The sequence below is a fragment of the Mesocricetus auratus genome, unplaced genomic scaffold, assembly GCF_017639785.1.
Source record: "Mesocricetus auratus isolate SY011 unplaced genomic scaffold, BCM_Maur_2.0 Super-Scaffold_6730, whole genome shotgun sequence".
NCBI lineage: Eukaryota > Metazoa > Chordata > Mammalia > Rodentia > Cricetidae > Mesocricetus > Mesocricetus auratus.
The window spans coordinates 89,130,897-89,151,500 of NW_024429184.1; the positions used below are offsets into that span (position 1 = coordinate 89,130,897).

Consider the following 20,604-nt stretch of genomic DNA (forward strand, 5'->3'; position numbering starts at 1 on the left):
GAAGGAGACTTACTCTGGGAGGTTTTGTGACACTGCACTGTGATCCTGAAGTACCTGGCCCATCTGCTTGTTCCAGTTTCAACACTTAGAAACTAGTGTTTGGCTCACTAAACAAAGTGTTTGACTGGCGTTATTTACAGGATTGGGCCAACAACATATACAATGCTGTGCACTTTGAAAATTAATTAGGGTATTGGAGAGACAGCTCAGTGGTTAAGAGACCTGGCTGCTCTTCCAGAGGACCTGAATTCAACTCCCAGCACCCACGTAGCAGCTCATGAGCATCTGTAACTCCAGTTCCAGGGGGTCCCATGCTCCCTTCTGACACCAGATATGCCTGGTGATATACAGAAACAAAATACTTGTTCACATAATAAAAATAATTCAAACATTTTCTCTCCACAACTGTTAACTGCCAATGAATGTACCCCTCATGTGTCTCTCCCACTTAGCAACCATCAGCTGTATAAATCCTTGGGAAGGGGCCAGCCTGGGGAGCCCCTGTCCCTCCAGGGCAGACAACCACTCTGTGCAGGTGTCCTGCAGGGGATCACAGCTGCTTCAAGAGGGCACCTGCCATCCATGCCACACCCAGAGGACAGCTCCCACACAGCACAGTGTAAACTGGGACAATGCCTTTGTGTCCTCCCACTTATGAAATGCGGCCAACTGTGCCTTCCTGACACAGTCATTGTGATGCTTGAGGAGAGGCAAATCTCTTAGAAGAATGCTTGTGCATAAGAGGCCGTGTGTGTGTGTGTGTGTGTGTGTGTGTGTGTGTGTGTGTGTTGTGGGGATTGAACCTGCAAACAAGTGCTCTACTGTTGAGCAGTATCTGAAGCCCAGCTAATGATGTGGTTATTTCCAAAGACTTCTCTCAGAAACATGGGTGTGGTTGACTCCATTAGTCCCAGAGGTGACTTAGGAGACACCACTCTCCCGGGAAACTAGTGGGCTACTTGGGAGTGGTTGTACAAAAACATATATGTGGAGAAGAATGGAGAAAACAGCCAGAGGCCCTGAGTTCTCCTTGTTTCAGTTCCTAAGGACAGCTCTTCAGCCATATTAGAAACTGAAGGGTGGATGCTGGCCGAGTGAGTGTTTGCGGTTCCTCCTAGGAGACTGAGAGGCCCCCATCTCCTGATGGCCCTTGGCTCTGAGCATGGAAGAGTCACTGGCCGCTGTCCATGCAGGTGTGTGGAGGGAATCTAGTACTCAACAGAGACTTGAGAGAGCAGCAGCTTGCCACAAAGTGACTAAATCCCCAGTGACTTCTAGTAGTTGGACCAGCGCTCAAGTTCCAGGTTTACAGAGCTCTGCAGGTCAAAGAGGCTCTGGCTAGGGTGGAGCTTAAGCTTCCTAAATTAGGCTGATGGGTCTTGTTTGGGGTAGAGGAAGGTTTTCGATGACCTTGAATGGAAGTTTTCCCCAGTCCTCCTCCATCACTGTCTCAAGAAATGATGTCACCTAGTGCAGGTTTGGCTCAAGCAAAGCCGTTAGTATAAAATGAAAGCAATAGCCAGTTGGGAATAGTTTACAGAGTTGAGGGGAGGAAGGGAGTGCTGAGATGAAACCCAGATGGAGGCAGGCTTGGGCTGGGTCTGGGTCTGGGTCTGGGTCTGGGTCTGGGTCTGGGCTGGGTCTGGGCTGGGTCTGGGCTGGGTCTGGGCAGGGCTGGGCTGGGTCTGGGCAGGGCTGGGTCTGGGGCTGGGTCTGGGGGCAGGGCTGTTCATGCTAAGAGGAAGACCTGGAGAGCCCCTCCCCCACCCTGAAGATGAACACCAGGTCTGTCCTGGCCAGAAGGTGCAGGGGAACTTGGGTTTTTCTGCTTTGAGAATGTGTTTGGCTGCTGTGCAGACCCCAAGAGAGTAGAGAAGGGAGCCTCAGAATGGACTGCAAAGAAGGGCAGTCAAGATGGCCACACCCTTCCCACCTACCCCAAGACCCCAGTTTGTGCATTCAGGGATTCGATTTCTCACCATGTCAGGGCTCTAGGCTTATGATGCCCAATCTATCCCCCAGGGAAAGTGTCTTCCAGTCAAAGGTCCTCAGATCCCAGGGTGCAGAGAGCAGTGGCATTGCAGAGCCCTGGGATTGTGAGCTGTGGCCCCAGACAGTGCCCTTCCTACTTTCTGACCCTTGGTACTGAGTCTTGTCCAGATGTATCTGAACCAGAGACAGTAAGTGGCCATGTCTGGGGCAAGTGAGATGGATTAGAGGGACAGAGCTTCAGCCAGAGGTTGGCAGCCAAATTCAGGGTATCCTCTACTTATTTTAACCATGTATTTAATAGCTGCAGAAATGGAAAACATCAAACTGCAAGTCCCGCCCTCCATCCTAGTTCATCTAGGACCTGGCAAAGCCAATCTCCCTTCCTAGATCTAACACTGAAAGTGCAGAAACTGCCAGAGCCCAGTTGCAAATGAGCACACCCTTCCTGTGCATGGTGTACAATGACCACCTCCAGGCTGCAGACCCTTGAGCTCTGGGGCTCCTCCTTGGTGGTGATGTCTCCATCTACCCTACCTCAGAGCCTAACCTCACCTCAGCCCTACCCCAGCCCACCTCTCTGGCTCTGGTCCAGTACTCCCCACCCACAGCACATTCTTAGGCTGTGCAAGGAACCCCTGCCTCCCCAGGGGTGTGCAGAGAAAGAGTTCCGTGGAGATGCTATTAATTAACAGTTCATGGTGACTGTGTGCCTAGCTACTGTACTAACCGGCCTGGGAAAGGCAGAGCCATGGTGTGTTTTGTAGCTACTGTAGACCCTTTGCTGAGAACTGGTTCTTAAAAATCAGGGCTCAGCTTGTTAACTGTATAATAGTGGTTTAGAATTAATGGCTCATTAGTAGTTAATTCCTTAACCAAACCTTAATTGCTCACTGTAAAGCCCTGTCCTATAACTGGATTAAATCATGTAGACACTTGGCTATGGAAGCTGCTGGTTAGTGATACCTTGAGCTGGACAGCTATTTTTTTTCATTTTTATTTTTCTCTCATGCTATTTATCCTGCTGACAGCCTCCCCTTCCTGCCCTTCTCCAGTGTCCCCTCCTGAGCCACCCATCTCCCCCAGATCTACTACTGCTTCTCTGTTTCCCTTCAGAAAAGAGCAAGCTCCCAGGGATATCAACTGAATACAGCATAACGAGATGCAATAAGACTGCTTAAACCCTCATATGAGTGTTGCACACGGCAACTCAGTAGGAGGAAAAGGGTCCCATGAGCAGGCAAAAGAGTCAGAGACCCCCGCTCCCACTGTTAGGAGTCCCACAAAAACCCCAAGTAAAGCAACCCCTCCTGTACACAGAAGGCCTATCACAGACCTATGCAGGAGCACAACATGCCCACACTCTAGTTGGTTATTTGGCATAGGAACATGACCCGACCTCTTTCCCACTATGTGTGACCCAATAATTTTTTGGAGAAGGCACTTTGAGACATAGCTTTGGCAGACTGAGGATGGCAAGCTGAGGGTGGCAAGCAGAGGGTGAGCTCTTCTCTTGCACCTCTGCGGTCTGCTGCTCTGGTAGAGATGCGATGCTGGCGCTGGAGTGGCCATCTTGGTCCCTGTCATGAAGCCATGTGCTGTGTGTGCTCAGCAACAGCAAGGATCTCAGAGCTCACCTCTCTGACACTGTGGTCCCAGGACAAATAGATTCCAGCCTGGACTCTCTAGTTTACTCTGAATTTCCTGAGTCACAATGAAACCCATTCGTTCTTGTCTTCAACATACCTGTGATTAATCACTTACCCTAAGTTACTTAGAAAAAGCCCCAAACTTTACTGTACATGTAATGCACCTTAAATTCACCCACAGATGCTTTCCCTCTTCCTATTGGTTCTTAGTTCAGGGCTTTGTCACCTCTTGTCACACTGCTTGGCCTCCCATGGCAGACAGAGCTTCTACACAGTTACTCATACTCATTAGATCCCCTTCTCTTCTCTCTTCTCTTCTCCTCCCTCCTCCCCATCAGCTTCCCCCCTCCATTCCCCTCCCCCTCCCCCTCTCATCCTCTCCTCTTCCTTCTCTCTCATCCCTTCCTCTCCTCTCTCCTCTTCTAGTTCTCATTTCCCCCATCAGGCCAAGCTCTCCCCAGTCCTCATGCTGATCTGTTTGTTCCTCACTGTAGGCAGAATTAGATATCCCCCAATTACTCTGCAGAAACAATTCCTTTAAACTCACAGAGGTGCAAGGGTACACACACACACACACACACACACACACACACACGCACACACGCATGCACGCATGCACACACATGCATGCACGCACTCACACAGACACTTACACCAGAGAAATGGTCTGAGGGGAGGGTTTAATTGGGAGAGGGTTGCTGGTTGGTGAAAGGGAGGGTAATGGGGTGAATGTTATTAAAATTCATTATATATATGCGGGAAAATGTGAAATAAAATTAAAACAAACAAAGCCAAGGACAGGACAGGTCCTCTGAGGTCCCTGCAACCCCTATCACACCATCTCTTCGGTTTCCCCTGAGCCTTTCCATGAGATGCCAGTGTACTCTGAAGTTCTTTTTCCACTCTAGGGCTTTGAATCTGTTGAACTTGATGATACAAGGTCAGCATGCAGAAGCCAACTGGATTTCTGTATATTTCCAACAGGCAATCTAATACAGAAATTGAGGTGACAGTTTTTATCAACAATAATGTCAGAAAGAATAAAAGACGTAGCAAGACACTAACAAAGGGCAAAATTAATCCTCTGAAAGCCCTAAATGTCGGTGAAAGAAGGAATCAGGGAATAGAAAATGGAAATAAATGCAGGGATTGAGATGGTGGGAAGGCTGTAGTGGCGTCTCCACATGGAGATCCAGCATGAGCTCTGACAGAGTCCCAGCTGGCTGGCTTGTGCACATCAACAAGCCAGCCCCGAGCCGTACATGTGGATTCCAAAAACAGCCAGAAACAACCCTGGGAAGGAAGGTGGGACTCACACTACTGGTGTAGAAGCTTCCTAGGAACCAGTGACAGTGTCCTATGAGTACAGGGATAGAAAGTTAGACCAAGGGCTGGCAGGAGGGTTCAGCAAGGCAAGGTGCTTGACTCCAAGCCTGATGACCCGAGTTTGATCCCCAGGACCCACATGGTGGAAGGAGAGAAGAGACTCCCCCAAGTTGTTCTCTGAGCCCCACATGCTTGTACTCACATCCATAAAACACATAAAAATTAAAAATGATGAAAGAAATGTAGATCAAGCACACAGTCCAGGGACAAACCATTCATCTATACCTGATTTCTGACAAGAACCCAAGCTTATTCAATGGAAAGACTAAAGTTTTCACCAAGTCACGCTGACACAGAATACAAAAGCAGGAGAATGAAGTTGGACCCTCTTCTCACACTGCTTTCCACCTTCTGTTGCTGAACACATGAGACTGAAGACTCAGAAAGGAAACAGGCTTATTTGGGGTCACAGTTTTGGAGGTTTCTGTCCATCATCAGTTGCCTTGAGCAGGATAGAAACATAAAGAGAAGCTAAGGAATGGAGAACACCTAGGATTACACTAACCCCTTCCAGGGCTTGTCTCCACGTCCTCAAGGCTCTGCTCTGGCCCTGGTCATATAAAGGTTCCATCACCTCCCAGTTGTGTCACTGGGAAACAAGTTGTCAGCACATGGGTCTTTGGGGTGTGGTGGTTAATCTTCACTGCCATCTTAACTGGGTTTAGAGTCACCTGGGAATGCACTTTTGGGTGTGTTCAAGGGAATTTTCAGAAAGTTTTAACCAAAGGGGAAGAGTGTGCTTTGCATCCATTTCTATTGACCCTGGACTGAATTAAAAGGGGAGAGTGAGCTGACCCCAGTGTCCACCTCTGTGTCCTGACTGCCAGCCCAGTGTGCCCAGCCACCTCCTACTCCTGCCCCCACCACAACAGACTGCAAGGCAAAATACCCTTCCTTCTTTAGACTCACTGTGTCAAGTGCTTCGTCACAACCAAGGGAAAAGTAGCTGATACAGGGGCCCTTGGGGTTCAACCAATAGCACATACAGCACTTTGCTTGAAGATGAACACAGACCTAATGTAGCAAAAGCTTCACAACCCCAAGAAGACACAGGAGTAAAATCTTTATGACCATGGATTTGGTTAAGTCTTAAATATTACACCAAAGTAAAACAGTGAGTGTACCTTCACCAAAAGGCCACACTGTAATTATAGGACGACATCTACAAGGACAGTCCTCAGAATGGAAAAAAATCCTTGAAAACCATATCTGACGAAGGATTTGTATCGACAGTATATAAATACCACTTGCAACTCAGTAGTAGACAATCCAGTATTATAGTGGGCAAAAGATCTGAGTAGACATTTCTCAAAAAATATCCACAAATGAATAATAAGCTCATGACAACAGCTTGCCTAGTGATCCAGAAAACACACACCAAACTCCCTGGGAGAGGAACTTCACACACACCAAGGCGGTCAGAGTCAAAAGGTGGGGAATCAGGACTGGAGAAGTTGGAAAGCACACATGATGGTGGGAAGGAGAAATGGACCAGGGTCAATGTAAAAACTACAGCTCTCTTCTTAAAGGGAATCACGATAGTTTATTGGAGCCATTATGAGTAACCACATCCCTGAAACTCAGGTTTAGATTTCCCCAAATTCCACGTTCCAACGTGGAAGCAGTTTCACAGGGTTTTTATAGATTACAGAACAAACAAGTCATAAATCAAGGCAAGTTCAAAATGCAGAGATGGGTGCATATCAGATACATCTAGATGGGGGAAGTTTTTCTACAGGCTCACGATGGAGCTCTCTGATGGTGTTCTTAGCTCTAGGAATGGCAGAGGCTAGTGTTCTGCTAAGGCAATAGCTTCTAAGAGGTCTTTATTATCACAAGTTAGTTCTAAATTAGTAGCAGAGTGGGCCAAGGGAAGGCTGTTCCAGAAGGCTAAAACTAGCCCAAGATAAAGTAATTAGCCCCAGAACCTACAAAATTCCAATCTCTACAACACCAAAATTCCTGCAAACATCAGTGTTGCAGGGTATTTGATCACACTGAACGCTGAGATTGCATTATTTACTGGAAAGACCTGTTTCTAGTTGTGGTGTGGCTCAGCCCTAGCACACTCCTTTAATCCAAGAGCTTCCTGCTTGAGTACTGTAAACGAGGTAAAATAAAGTCAGCATAGGCCAAGAGGCGGAGCAAGCAACCAGTTGACAGGAATCGAACATAGGATTGTAAGAATAAACCATGAAGAGTAAGGGGGAGTGGAGAGGATGGATATGGAGGAGATTGGTTTGAGATGGTAGGAAAGAGGAGAGGTTTTTGAGATGCTGGTGGAGGAGGAAGATCAGCTGGGTGTTTTCTCTGACTCTGAACTAACAGGCTGACACCCCAGCATCTTCTTCCCGAGTCTTTTTTGGTAAAATCAAATGATTGAGATTTGTTAAAAACAACACATCGGTCCATCATTCTCTGCAGACACAGAAACTTCTTCCAAGAGGTTTTTGTTCACAGGTACAAATGGTTTCTTTTCAAGTATTTTAGTTCACACCAGTCACTTTGGAAAAATTCACACCTGGTAGTTGTCAAGTGATTAAACGTGGAGTCACCATATGACCCCATCATTAGTCTAGTCTCAGTCAAGAAAAATGAAGGCTGTTCATGTTCACACCGACATACGTCTGTGTTTGTAGCATGTCTGTGTTTGTAGCATGTTTGTGATAGATCAAAGAAAGGAAGAATCCAAATGGTCATCAGTGAACAAAATGTGGTGTGTCCACGCAGTGGAATATTATTCTGCCACTAAAAGAGAAAAGTTCTGTGCTTTACTGTGAGTAGATCATGAAAACATTATGCTTACTAAAGAGCCAGTCACAAAAGACCACTATGATGTAAGTTTCGATTAATATGAAGTCCAGAATAGAAAAGCCTATAGAGAAACTAAGTAGATACATGGTTGCTAAGTGTGGGGACACAAGTACATAGAGATATACAGGAAGGGAGAAATATAAAAGCATTTCTTCCTGAAGTAGTGAAAGTGTCCCAGGACTGACTGTGGGAATGGGAGCCTATGTCTGTGGATATTTGTAGAACACTGGATGGAGCCTTAAACAGGTGACATGCATGTTCTGTGAAAGCTGTGCCAATAAGGCTTTTAAAAGTGACCTCTGGCTCTTGCTACCTCCGTACCCTTCATGTGCTCACACTGGAAAACTGCTCTGGAATGCATTTCCTGATGTTCACCATTGCCCTCTGGGCCTGTGAGAGTCAAGAAAGAAGTGTAGTTGCCGCGGACAGCCCAAGAGTCTCCCTCTATCCTTCCTCTGACTGCCAAGTCCACCACAGTGCCGCTGTCTTCTTAGCCACAGACTCTCTGCTCTAAACAATCCCCCCCCCAGGTCAAACGTGGACAACGCCTTTGTAGCCTATACTTTAAACCAGGCTTTGCAAAATTCCAACTCGGTGGGAAAGAAACACGTGTGGTGGCATGGAGGTCCTGTGGGGCCCCGGGGCCCAAGTGAGGCTCCACGCTCCTCACTAGTGCAGAGCCAGCCTCCAGGAATGGCAGTGCAGAGCCCTCTGCTCCAGGGTCTCTGGGCTTGTGGAGGCAGGCTGGCCTCAGTCCAAGACACGGATGCCCTCTTAAAGAGTTAGCAGGTGATTCCCACAGGAGGCCTGCATTAAGGTTAGACCAATTGACTCTGTCGTGGAGGGAGGACAGGCTCACAAATTGCCCTCCAAGTTAAGGTTTACTGGTGCATGTGCGAGGTGGAGAGGGTAAGAAAGGGGGACGTTTATAGGTAAAGTAGCTAGAAGGAAGGGCTCACGCGGCCCCGCCCCTCCCAGAATTTATGCACAGTGCTTGCTGGGTTAAGAGTTTTCCTTCAGTAGTGCAAACTGCACGTGCTTAAATTCATCCGTCACTGTGCCCCACCAGGGTGGCGTGGTTTGTTTCTGTTGTGTCTAGGGGTGAGTAAATCTTTGTTCGTATCTCCTGGGGGGGGGCGGTATATAAGAGGGCTTCCCTTCCCCTGCCTCATCCCCTCCTTCCCTGTGCCTTAGGTGTTACGACCTCCACAACGTTGGATGAAATCAGGCTCAAGTTTCAGCTTGCAACATTGCTACTGGAGCTGAGAACAGTTGTTCTCAAATTGCGGGGCTCTTCCTGGTCTCTGTACCGAACTTTGTTGCTCTTTGGCGACAGTACACGGTCTCGGATTCTTAGCTGAGAGATGAGCAGGAGCAATGGGGAGCTCTTCTCGACTGCCCACCCCCAGGACAGCTTTAATCCCGGTGGTCCCTTCTGGGTGAGGTTCCTTTCCAGGACTCCAAGAGGACTCTGTCTACCAGGCTGCAGAATTTCAGCGTGGACCCAATTCCTTCAGTAACTTGGCTGAGGCCTCCCTCTGGTGGTCACCTTGAGAACTTCACCTGCGGCAATTGCGTCTGGATCCAGGTCCTCAGCAGGATTGGTCTTCCCTCTGTGTCTCCCAACTGCTGTGTGTTTACAAATCAAATAACACATTGTTGATGGAGGAATCCTAGACAACGAACTATGTTCTAGAGATTTACTACCACTGTTATTTCATTTAATAATGTTTGGGAAGTTGTAAACAAGCAAATAAATAAATAAATAAATAAAAGACTTCCAATTATTTAAAATTTTTAATTGAAAACGGATGGCTTCCCCTCCCCCAAATCTTCCTAGATCCTAGCCCCCCATCCAAGTCCACACTCTTTCTTTCTCTCTACCATTGGAAAACAAATGTAGCACATTTACACAATGGAGTATTACTCAGCTGTTAAAAAAATAACATCAGGATCTTGGCTGCAAAACGGATGGACCTAGAGAAGATCATCTGAGTGAGGTAACCCAGACCCAGAAAGACAAGCATGGTGTGTACTCACTCATAAGTGAATATTAGCTGTAAAGGATAACCAGGCTACAATCACAGACCCAGAGAAGCCAAGCAACAAGGAGGGCTCAAGGCGGCGGGTGCATGAGGCTCTCAGTGAAGGGGAAATAGAATGGACTGCTGGAGGGTGGGTGTCATGGCAGGAAGGGAGAAGGGATGGGAGCAGGAGGGGTCAAGTGGAGGGAGGATGGAGGGAGACAGTGTTGGGAGAGGCACCTGGGATCTGGGGGCCTCTTTAGGATGAGCTAGAAACTTAGAGTAACGGAAATCCCTGGAATGTACGTGGGTGACGCTAGCTAAGCCCCCTAGCAATTGGAGACAGGAGCCTGAACCAGTCCTCTCCTGTAGCCAGGCAAGACTTCCAGTGGAGGGATTGGGACACCACCCAGTCAAAAACCCTTTACCCACAATATGCCATGCCTACACAATGTGCTGGGGTAAGAATGACACAATTGTAGGAGTCACCAACTAATGACTGACTCAGCTGGAGATCCGTACCCTGAGAGGGAGCTCACCTCTGAGGGCCAGGACCCAGAAGAGATACCCCAGAGACCTAAGATATAACCAAACATGACTGACAAAAAAAGTCAATGAAATGATTCCCAATGATATTCTGCTGTGCTCATAGATTGATGCCTCACCCAACTGTCATCAGAGAGGCTTCTTCATCCAGCAGCTAATGGAAACAGATGCAGAGAGCCACAGCCAAACATTAGGCAGAGCTGGGGGAATCCTGAGGCAGAGGGGGAGGGAGGGGTGTAGGTGTGTGTGGATTTATCAATAGAGCACTGTGCACACATCTATTCCTAATGCACTGCACAGTGGTCCCTGCAAAAAACTCTGTACCACTGCAGCATAAACTGATGTACGCTCACAACGAAGCAGGCGGAGGCGCCTGTAGGCGTGCCTGAACTAGAAGAGCCACACATGTTTTAGGAGTACAGCAGGGCGCTGGGGTGGACAAGTGCAAAGTGAAAACGGGAGTTCTGGCAAGAACGGCTGTGTTGCACTAATGCACCATACAGATGTACCAGAAGTGACCATAGACAACAGATGTTATTACAGTCGTGCACCGTGACACTGAAGCACTAGTGCGTGCATAGAGTAATGCTCACTGACAGCCCAGTGTCAGTGTGTCCACGGATGCGCCAGCCCATCAGAACACACCAGTGTTCACACACAGCAGTCCACGGATGCGCCAGCACATCAGAACACACGAATGCTCACACACAGCAGTCCATGGATGCGCCAGCACATCAGAACACACGAATGCTCATACGCAGCAGTCGATGTGGATGCACCAGCACATAAAAACACACCAATGCTCACACACAGCAGTCCACGGATGCGCCAGCACATCAGAACACACCAGTGTTCACACACAGCAGTCCACGGATGCGCCAGCACATCAGAACACACCAGTGTTCACACACAGCAGTCCACGGATGCGCCAGCACATCAGAACACACGAATGCTCACACATAGCAGTCCACACGGATGTACCAGCACAGCAGCTCCCGTGGAAATACAAGCAGAGTACACAGATTTAATATCACAGGAATGACCACGCAAGTTCTGGAACATCTCTGTGTTTTGATGTGCTAGAAAATACACCGTAAAACGCACACTCGGCAAGCAGTGCACACTGTGCTTCAACGTGTAGACGTGCTCCTACAATATTCTCAAGCGTACCTCTTTCAAGTAGGCCAGTAACTGTTTCTGTTACATCTGTGTGCACTGTGTTAGCACAACTGTCTTTGTTCTTGGCCATCCCTTCCTCTGCACCGTGTGCTCGTCCACCCCTACGCACTGCCATGCTTGTAGAGACGTGTGCCCTGCTGTTCGTGTTCGGGCATTCCTGGGGCTGCACTGGCACATCCGTGTGCCTCATTGCGAATGCACGTCAATCTATGATGCAGTTAGTAGGACGTGTGCTTGTGCAAAGTCAGAGTGTGTGCGCTGCTCTGCTAGTGTCTCCTGTGTTCCTGGCAGCACAGATGGGTGCTGATGCTGTGTTTCTGCGAGTACTGCTGTAGCATTACGACTGCGTGCATTCTGTATAAGAGCATCACTGTATGGCTGTAGTCATGCCTGAAATGTGCTCCGTTACAAGAGCACACACAATCACTCCTACAATCGTCCTATTTCTGCACTCCTACTTCAATGTCCAGGTGCACTGCTATCACGGTATTCTCACGTTCGATGCTTTCCAGCATCACTTCTGACACAGCACACCCGTGTGTGGTGTGTGAGCAAAAGAACTCTCCAGTTGCCCCAGTCCATCCTGGTGCGCTGCTGTTCTCCTCAAAACATGTGGCCTGCAGTGCTAACTCAAGCATGTGAGAGCTTTACAAGTACATCTAGTTAGTTGTTGGTGCGGATCAGTTTCTCTGCAGCAGTGGCAAATCTGCTTTTGCAAAGACGCCATTGTGTAGTGCTTTAGCAATAGTCATCTGCACAGTGCTCTATTAGTTCATTCGTGTATGTGTCTGTGTGTGTGTGTGTGTGTGTGTGTGTGTGTGGGTGTGTTGATATACTAATGTATTCTTTCGTGTCCCTGGCTAGCTCTTAAACAAGTGGTTCTCAACCTTTGGGGGTCACATATCAGATATTTACATTACAGTTCATAACAGCAGCAATATTATAGTAGTGAAGTATTAGTGAAATAACTCTATGGTTGGGGGAGGTCACCACAACATGAGCAATTGTTTTAAAGGGTCGCAGCATTAGGAAGGTTGAGAACCATTTGTGGGATATTTAGCTATGTAAAGATGTGTTACATTTGTGTGTGGTGTGGATGTTAGTTTAACTGTGTAAAGGTGGGTTACGTTTGTTTATGCTGCATTTGTTTAATGATGTAAGGATGTGTGTTTAATTATGTAAAGATGTGTTACTTTTTTATGCTGCATTTTTTTAATCATGGAAAGATGTGTTACTGTTTCACCTTGCCTGCCTAAGGCACCTGATTGATCTAATAAAAAGCTGGACAGCCAATAGCTAGGCAGAAGAGGGATAGGCGGGGCTGACAGGCAGAGAGAAGAAATAGAAGTGGAAACCTAGGTTCAGAAGCAGAGAGAAGGAAGAAGAGAATGAGGAGGGAGACATGCCTGGGACCAGAAGCCAGACACCTGCCAGTCAGACAGACAGACAGACACAGAGGCAGCAGGTAAGGTATGCAGAAAGAAAGAAGGTAAAAAGCCCCAAAGCAGAATGTAGATGAAGAGGAGCAGGCTGCAGGCTAGATTTTTTTGTTTTTTGTTTTTACAAGACAGGGTTTCTCTGTATAGTTTTGGAGGCTGTCGGTCCAGCCCGGCCTTGAACTCACAGAGATCCTCCTGCCTCTGCCTCCCAAGTGCTGGGATTAAAGGCGTGTGCCACCACCCTCTGGCAAGGAGCAGGCTAGTTTAAATTAAAGAAAAAAAGCTAGCCAGAAATGAGTAAAAACTAAGGTTGAACATTCATAGCTAATAATAAGTCTCTGTGTCATGCTTTGGGAGCTGATTGGTGGCCTAAAAGCAAAAGCCTAGTACAACCACTGACTTGAATAAATGATACAGTACTTTAGTGAGTCCTGCTGTAGTATAACATCAGTGTGCATTTATACAACAGTGCATCTGTGTACACTCACGTGTCTGCATGATGCACATGGACTCATTGATACAGGAGCGATCATGGGTATTGACTCTATGTGTGCTTCTCTGCTAGTGCTTCCACGTGAGCTGCTGTACTCACACATACGTGGTCATGAGCACCCATGTGTTCTGGCGTGTTAGTATCTTAGGGTTTTATTGCTGTGAATAGACACTATAACCACAGCAACTCTTATAATGGAAAGCATTTCACTGGGGCTGGCTTACAGCTCAGAGGCTTAGTCCATTATCATCATGACGGGAAGCATGGCGGCATGTAGGCAGACTTGGTGCTGCAGAGCTAGCAGAGAGGTCTACATCTGGATCCACAGGCAGCAGGAAGTGACAGTGACGTGCTGGCCAGTCTTGAGCTTCTGAGCTCTCAAAGTCCACCCCCGGGTGACACACTGCCTCCAACAAAGACACACCTACTCCAGCAAGGCCACATCTCCTAATAGTGCCACTCTCTATGGGCTACCCCTAGTAATTTCACCGGTACAACAATATTATGACACTAGCACACACTACACTATTTCTGCACTGCTGCTTCAATGTCCAGGCTATAATAATATTCTCATGTACACTGCATTCTGGTAATTCTATGCTCATTTCTGCTACAGTACATCTGTGTGTGGTGGACACAGCATTCTTGCCGCTGTACAGTTGCTAACATGTGTGCTCTGTACTTTTCCATCCAGGCGCACTGGCAGTCTACAACCCTGTTCCTTTCTGTGCTGGCTCATGCATGTTCAGAGCTGTGTGATGATATCCATCTACTTTGTTGCAAATACACATCAGCTTATGATGTGGGAATGGCATTTTGGTTTGGGGGAAGGACGCCGTTGTGCAGTGCTACAGAAACAGATGCCTGTGGGATGCTCCAGGAGTATATTCATGTGCGCTGATGTCCTACTCTGCACTAGTCCGTGTCTGGTGCACTGCTATAACAGCAACCTCACTAAACTTCCTCCCAGCAAATACACGATCACTTCTGTTACAGAGTGTATGTGTGGTGCACTAGCAGCACAACGTCCTTTCTTCCTGTACTGTTAGCTTCCACCTGCCTGTGTGCTTGTACACACCGGTGTACGCCTCTCCTCCTACAAGCCTGTGGACTGACGTTCTAGTTCAGGCACGTGCAGAGCTGTACAAGCACGCGTGTCTGTCTTGTTGGAAACGCATATCAGTTTCTGCTGCTGTAGCAGTTACATCGGTTTCTGTAAAGATACTCTGTGTGGTGCTTTAGTAATAGAATCGTCTCGGCTGCCCTGCTAGTATATTCGTGCCCGGTGATGCACCAGTGTACCCTTGTATGCTGATGCTGTACTTTCAGGAGTCCCTGCTGTAGGACTGCACCCATGTGGGTTTTGGTAACTGTGCCTCTGTGTGGGGCTCTAGTTGATCATCCATGTGTGGTTTTACAAGAACACGAACGATCACTCCTGAAATATCAAATACACATGTGCCCGTCTACTTGCATTACAATGTGTGCTGCTGTGCTAGGACCCTGGGGTGGACTGCTGTTCTCAGATATCCCTGTGTTCTGATGTGTTAGTAAACACATGGAAACACCAGCACTAGGTCATCGATATGTATTGTTCTATTTCTGCACTAGCAATGTCTAGGCACACGGCTATAATCATATTGTCATGTGTGCTGCTTTCTGGTAAATCTATGATCACTTCTGCTACTGTGGGGTGTAATTACTTCTGTGGGAGGCACATTAGTACTAAACCATTCTTGCAGCTATACCATGACTTCCGGCATACCGCTCTACTCTTTAAAAGGTCTGCACTGCTAATGTAGTTAAGACGCATGGAGAACTGTACAAGTACATGCGTTTGCTTTGTTGTAAATGGACTTAAGTTTGCACTGCAGTAGCAGAACACCAAGTTTTGCAAACGAACCTTTCTGTGGTTCTTTAATGATGTATTTGTACATGCTCCTTCTAGTACATTCATGTGCAGTGACATACTAATACATCTTTGTGTGCTCTTGTCTACTTCTCCGTGAGAGCTGATGTCACAGGTCCGTGTGTCCTGCTATGGCATTACATTCGTGTGAATTGTTATAATAGTGCACCTGCGTCTGGCTACACCACCCATGTGTGAAGCTTTGCATCCATGGTCACCCCTCTCACACTTAATCCATCTCTTCTTCTTAGCTTGTGTTTCCTTGTGTGCTGCTATACTCTAGTACACACCCACGTGGACTGGCATTCAGCACCTTCGTGTGTTCTGATGTGCCCTGAAAACATGGACACAGCAATACTAGGACACTAACGTGCATCGCTCTGATTCTTCACTGGTTCACTGCTCTAATAATACCCCCATGTGAGGCTACACACGTCACAGTGCATCTGTGTGTGGTGCATTGGCAGTGCAACCGTTCGTGGCCAAGTTTTGTCTGTATCTCTCTATATGCAGCAAACACAGAACCTGAGCAGCTCTGTGTCAAAACTAAGAATGTGTTTGTCTAGGCAACAGGCAAGCCCTCTTTTGTTAGATTTGCTTAGGCAACGGCATCATTCCTGAGTTAGATGTTCCAGAACCAAAATGCAAATTGTCTTAAGCCTTACCAGGTAACCATCCTGACCCTGAATCTGGAGGAGGTTAGCCAGAGTCATTGCACCAGCCTTAAACTCAGGAATATTTACAGGGAAGTTGAGTCGGAGTGTGAAGTGAGATATGTCTCTCCAAAGAGAAGCCCAAAGCTCCAGAGGGAAGACCAATCCTGCTGAGGACCTGGATCCAGACGCAATTGCCGCAGGTGAAGTTCTCAAGGTGACCACCAGAGGGAGGCCTCAGCCAAGTTACTGAAGGAATTGGGTCCAGGCTGAAATTCTGCAGCCTGGTGGACAGAGTCCTCTTGGAGTCCTGGAAAGGAACCTCACCCAGAAGGGACCACCGGGATTAAAGCTGTCCTGGGGGTGGGCAGTCGAGAAGAGCTCCCCATTGCTCCCGCTCATCTCTCAGCTAGGAATCCGAGAGCGTGTACTGTCGCCAAAGATCAACAAAGTTCGGTACAGAGACCAGGAAGAGCCCCGCAATTTGAGAACAACTGTTCTCAGCTCCAGTAGCAATGTTGCAAGCTGAAACTTGAGCCTGATTTCATCCAACGTTGTGGAGGTCGTAGAACCCAAGGCACAAGGAAAGAGGAATGAGGCAGGGGAAGGGAAGCCCTCTTATATACTTGCCCCCAACACATACAGACCCGAGATACGAACAAAGGTCTGCTCACCCCTAGATACAACAGAAACAAACCATGCCACCCTGGTGACCGAAGAATTTAACAGTGTTGTTCACAGAAGCGCGTGCGACTGCACCATTGAAGGAAAACTCTTCACCTAGCAAGCATTGTGCATAAATTCAGGGAGGGGCGGGGCCTCATGAGTCCTTCCTCCTAGCAACATTTATCTGCCTACAAAGGCCCCCCTCTCTCACTCCCACCCACTCTCTTGCCAGCCCCTTATCCAGATTTGTAACCCTATTCCCATTGGACACTATCACTGGTTCCTGGAAGTTTCTAAGTCAAGAGGTGTAAGTCCCATTTTCCTTTCCAGGGTTGCTTCGGCTGTTCTTGGAATCTGCATGTACGACTCAGGGTTGAGTTGTTGGTTGTCCAACCCAGCCAGCTGGGACTCTGTCCTAGCTCATGCTGGACTATGCAGTTGGGAAGTCAGATAGAAATCAGGAGAAAAGAACTCAAAGTGTCCAGACAGGCTGCTTGTCACATTCCCTGGGGACCATGAACGTAGAAAGAAAGGGAGGAGGGCAGAGTCTGTAAGGAACAGTGTGTCCTCTGAACATGTTAGTTTTCTGGGGTCCATGGGAAGATCAGTGGGACAAATGAGTATATATTCTGAAATCTGCACTTTTGGGTTCTAGATCACCTCCTGAGGCCCACGTTCCTTGGGTATTGACTATCAATATGTGCCCACCATGCCTTGCAAAATCTCCAGGTGGTAAAAATAAAACAGCAAGCAGGGCCAATAAAGATAATTGTGTGAAAAATGAGACATTAGAATCCATTAACGGTTAAGCAGGGTGGTGGTGGTGGTGGTGGTACACACCTTTAATCCCAGCACTTGGAGGCAGAGGTAGGTGGATCTCTCTGAGTTTGAGGCCAGCAAGATCCAGGACAGCCAAGACTATACAGAGAAACTCTTACTTGAAAAATTAAAAACAAAGAGAAAATGAAAAAGAAAAAAAGAATGCAGTAATGGTTAAAATTGCGGAAAGGCTTTCCCAGACTCCCTGTGCAGGGAGAATGCTTAGAGTTTATTCAATGTCCACTAATATGAACACAGCTTCTAATACATGTAAAGCAGAGGACAGCTGCTTTTAAGTGACCTGACATTTTACAAGTCAATAGCAGAGTCATGATCAAGAGAGATGCTTAGACACCGAACCTTTAAGTGATACTAAAACGTTCTGTGTTAAGATCACACCAGCAGATGATGTCACACCCAGGGTGGCATTCTTTGCTCTCAGGCTTGAGGGCCACCAGTCATTAAGAAGCTGTTCCGTTCAAGGTAGCAGGAGCCAGCAGCTTCCATAGCCAAGTGTCTACATGATTTAGTCAGTTGTAGGACAGGGTTTACACTGAGCAATTAACGCTTGGTTAAGGAATTAACCACTAATGAGCCATTAATTCTAACCCACTATTATACAGTTAACAAGCTAAGCCCAGATTTTTAAGAACCAGTTCTCAGCGAAGGGTCTACAGTAGCTACAAAACACACCATGGCTCTGCCTTTCCCAGGCCGGTTAGTACAGTAGCTAGGCACACGGTCACCGTGAACTGTTAATAGCATCTCCATGGAACTCTTTCTCTGCACACCTCTGGGGAAGTGGGGGTTCCGTGCACAGCCTAAGAATGTGCTGTGGGTGGGGAGTACTGGACCAGAGCCAGGGAGGTGGGCTGGGGTGGGGCTGAGGTGAGGTTAGGCTCTGAGGTAGGGTAGATGGAGACATCACCACCAAGGAGAAGCCCCAGAGCTCAAGGGTCTGCAGCCTGGAGGTGGCCATTGTACACCATGCACAGGAAGGGTGCGCTCATTTGCAGCTGGGCTCTGGCAGTTTCTGCACTTTCAGTGTTAGATCTAGGAAGGGAGATTGGCTTTGCCAGGTCCTAGATGAACTAGGATGGAGGGCAGGACTTGCAGTTTGATGTTTTCCATTTCTGCAGCTAGCACACTCTGTGGAGGTTTGGAGTACTGATCCTGGTTGTGTGCCTCTGTAAAGAGATGCCTTTTCCTTGCCACTGCTTGGTTTTTCCCCACCAGTAGCCTGGGCTCTGCCACATTGTAGTCCCCAAATAACACACAAGACACTGTATTAATTATGAAGCTGTTGGCCTTGCTTGTTTCTTACTGGCTAGCTGTAACGTAAGTATTTATCCCATAATTGTTAATCTAAGTATTTTCTCTTACTGGGGAAGTTTCCGGGCTTCTTATCCCTATGGTGGTTACATCTTGACTCCCTGTGTTTCTCCTTCCCAGCATACGCCTCGACTCCTACTCCCACCTATCTTGCTTCCCTATTGGCCAACAGTGCTTTATTGACATAAACACAGGACTTCCCCAACATGCCTCAGATCCTACAGGATGAGGACTGGATTCTACCCTATGGCAGCCTCCGGGTAGTTGACACTGGTGGGTTCCTGCAATCAGGAGCATTCCAGGAATAGAACTGAGAGAGAGGAGAGGCTATTGCATAGGTGTGACCTTCTGCCTTGCTTCTGGCAAGACAAAAATCATAACCACATGAGATCCCATTTGCCTTTCAAGTCTCCCGGTGAAATGGGGTTCATTTAGAAGAGGAAAAGAAACTGAAAAGCCCCACACTAGGCTAAAGACCCAGGGCCAGCAGCTGGTGGGTTCTAAACCTCCGAGCTGCAAGGTCCATTCCCATTTACAACAAAGCAGCTGGGCATGGCCTGTACGGCTCTGCTCACGGTGAACTAGAACAGCCACACGCGTGTTTCTAGGAGTGGAGTAGAGAAACATGGTGAGCTAGTACACAGTGCAGATGAAGTAACGGCACCCAGTGGTTAAACTACTAATGGACCACACAGATGTGATGTAATAGGAACGATCACTGGTTTGTTGGAAAAGCGCCACACATGAGATTATTACGCCAGCGCACCTGATACTGAAGGGTGAGTGCAAACCCGGAGCAAGGAGCTCTTGTCCTGTTATCAGTGTGCCCCTGTGTTCACCAGCATATCACAACACATGGACGTCTGTCCACACGGGCGTACTTCCACAGCAGCACACACAGAAAGACGTGGGAAGAAGCACACATGGAGCTGGGGGGTGGTGGCAGGACTAGGCGGCAATGGCAGGCAGATGTCTGTGAGTGCCAGGCCAACCTAGTCTACAGCCAGGATAGCCAGGGCTGTACAGAGAAACCCTGTCTCAAAGAAACAGAAAGATTAAAAAATAAACAGAAACACACGCAAATTCAATATTTCAGGTGTCATCACGAATGTTCATAGAACAACTCACACAATGCTATAGTACAGGCCTGAGAATGTAGTATCACAGAAATGCACTCTACTAGAGCAGGAACCATGGATTTGGCACGTTAGCGCTCAGGAAAGAACTGGACAGGAGCACACATGGATATACTAGTGAATGGCGGCAAAGCAACATAGCAGTAAAGAGCATAGGCATCTGTCACGGAAGCACCACACGAAGGTGTCTTTCCAAAAACCAAAGCAGCGCCAACTGATCCGTATTTATAACAAAGCAGACAGAAGTACGTGTACAGCTCTCCAACACGCCTGAACAAGAACATTAGCACACATATTTAGGAGGAGAGCAGTGCGTTAGGATGGACAACTACTCCCAAATGGAAGTAACCATACACACAACAGCAGGAAAGGTCATACCACTAACGCAACACACAGAGATGGGCTGTAACAGAAGGGATTATGGCCATACAAGTAAGCAGCACTGTGGAATATTCCTTTTCTCTGTGTAAATATAAACATCGCTGTGGTTGTTTAATAAGGAAGCTGTCTGGCCTACAATCAGACAGGTAGAGACCATGCAGGAGAAACAAACTAAGGACACTGGGAAAA

The 20,604-nt window shown here is 47.6% G+C and overlaps 1 long non-coding RNA gene across 1 annotated transcript in view; it reads right to left on the minus strand.

The window, feature by feature from the left end:
- Positions 1 to 6,549: 6,549 nt before the first annotated feature.
- Positions 6,550 to 20,604, minus strand: part of LOC121138835 — a 43,613-nt gene continuing 29,558 nt past the window's right edge. Inside the window, exon 3 of the long non-coding RNA XR_005875700.1 lies at positions 6,550 to 9,467. This is a non-coding gene — a long non-coding RNA (uncharacterized LOC121138835). The remainder of the gene's footprint in view (positions 9,468 to 20,604) is intronic.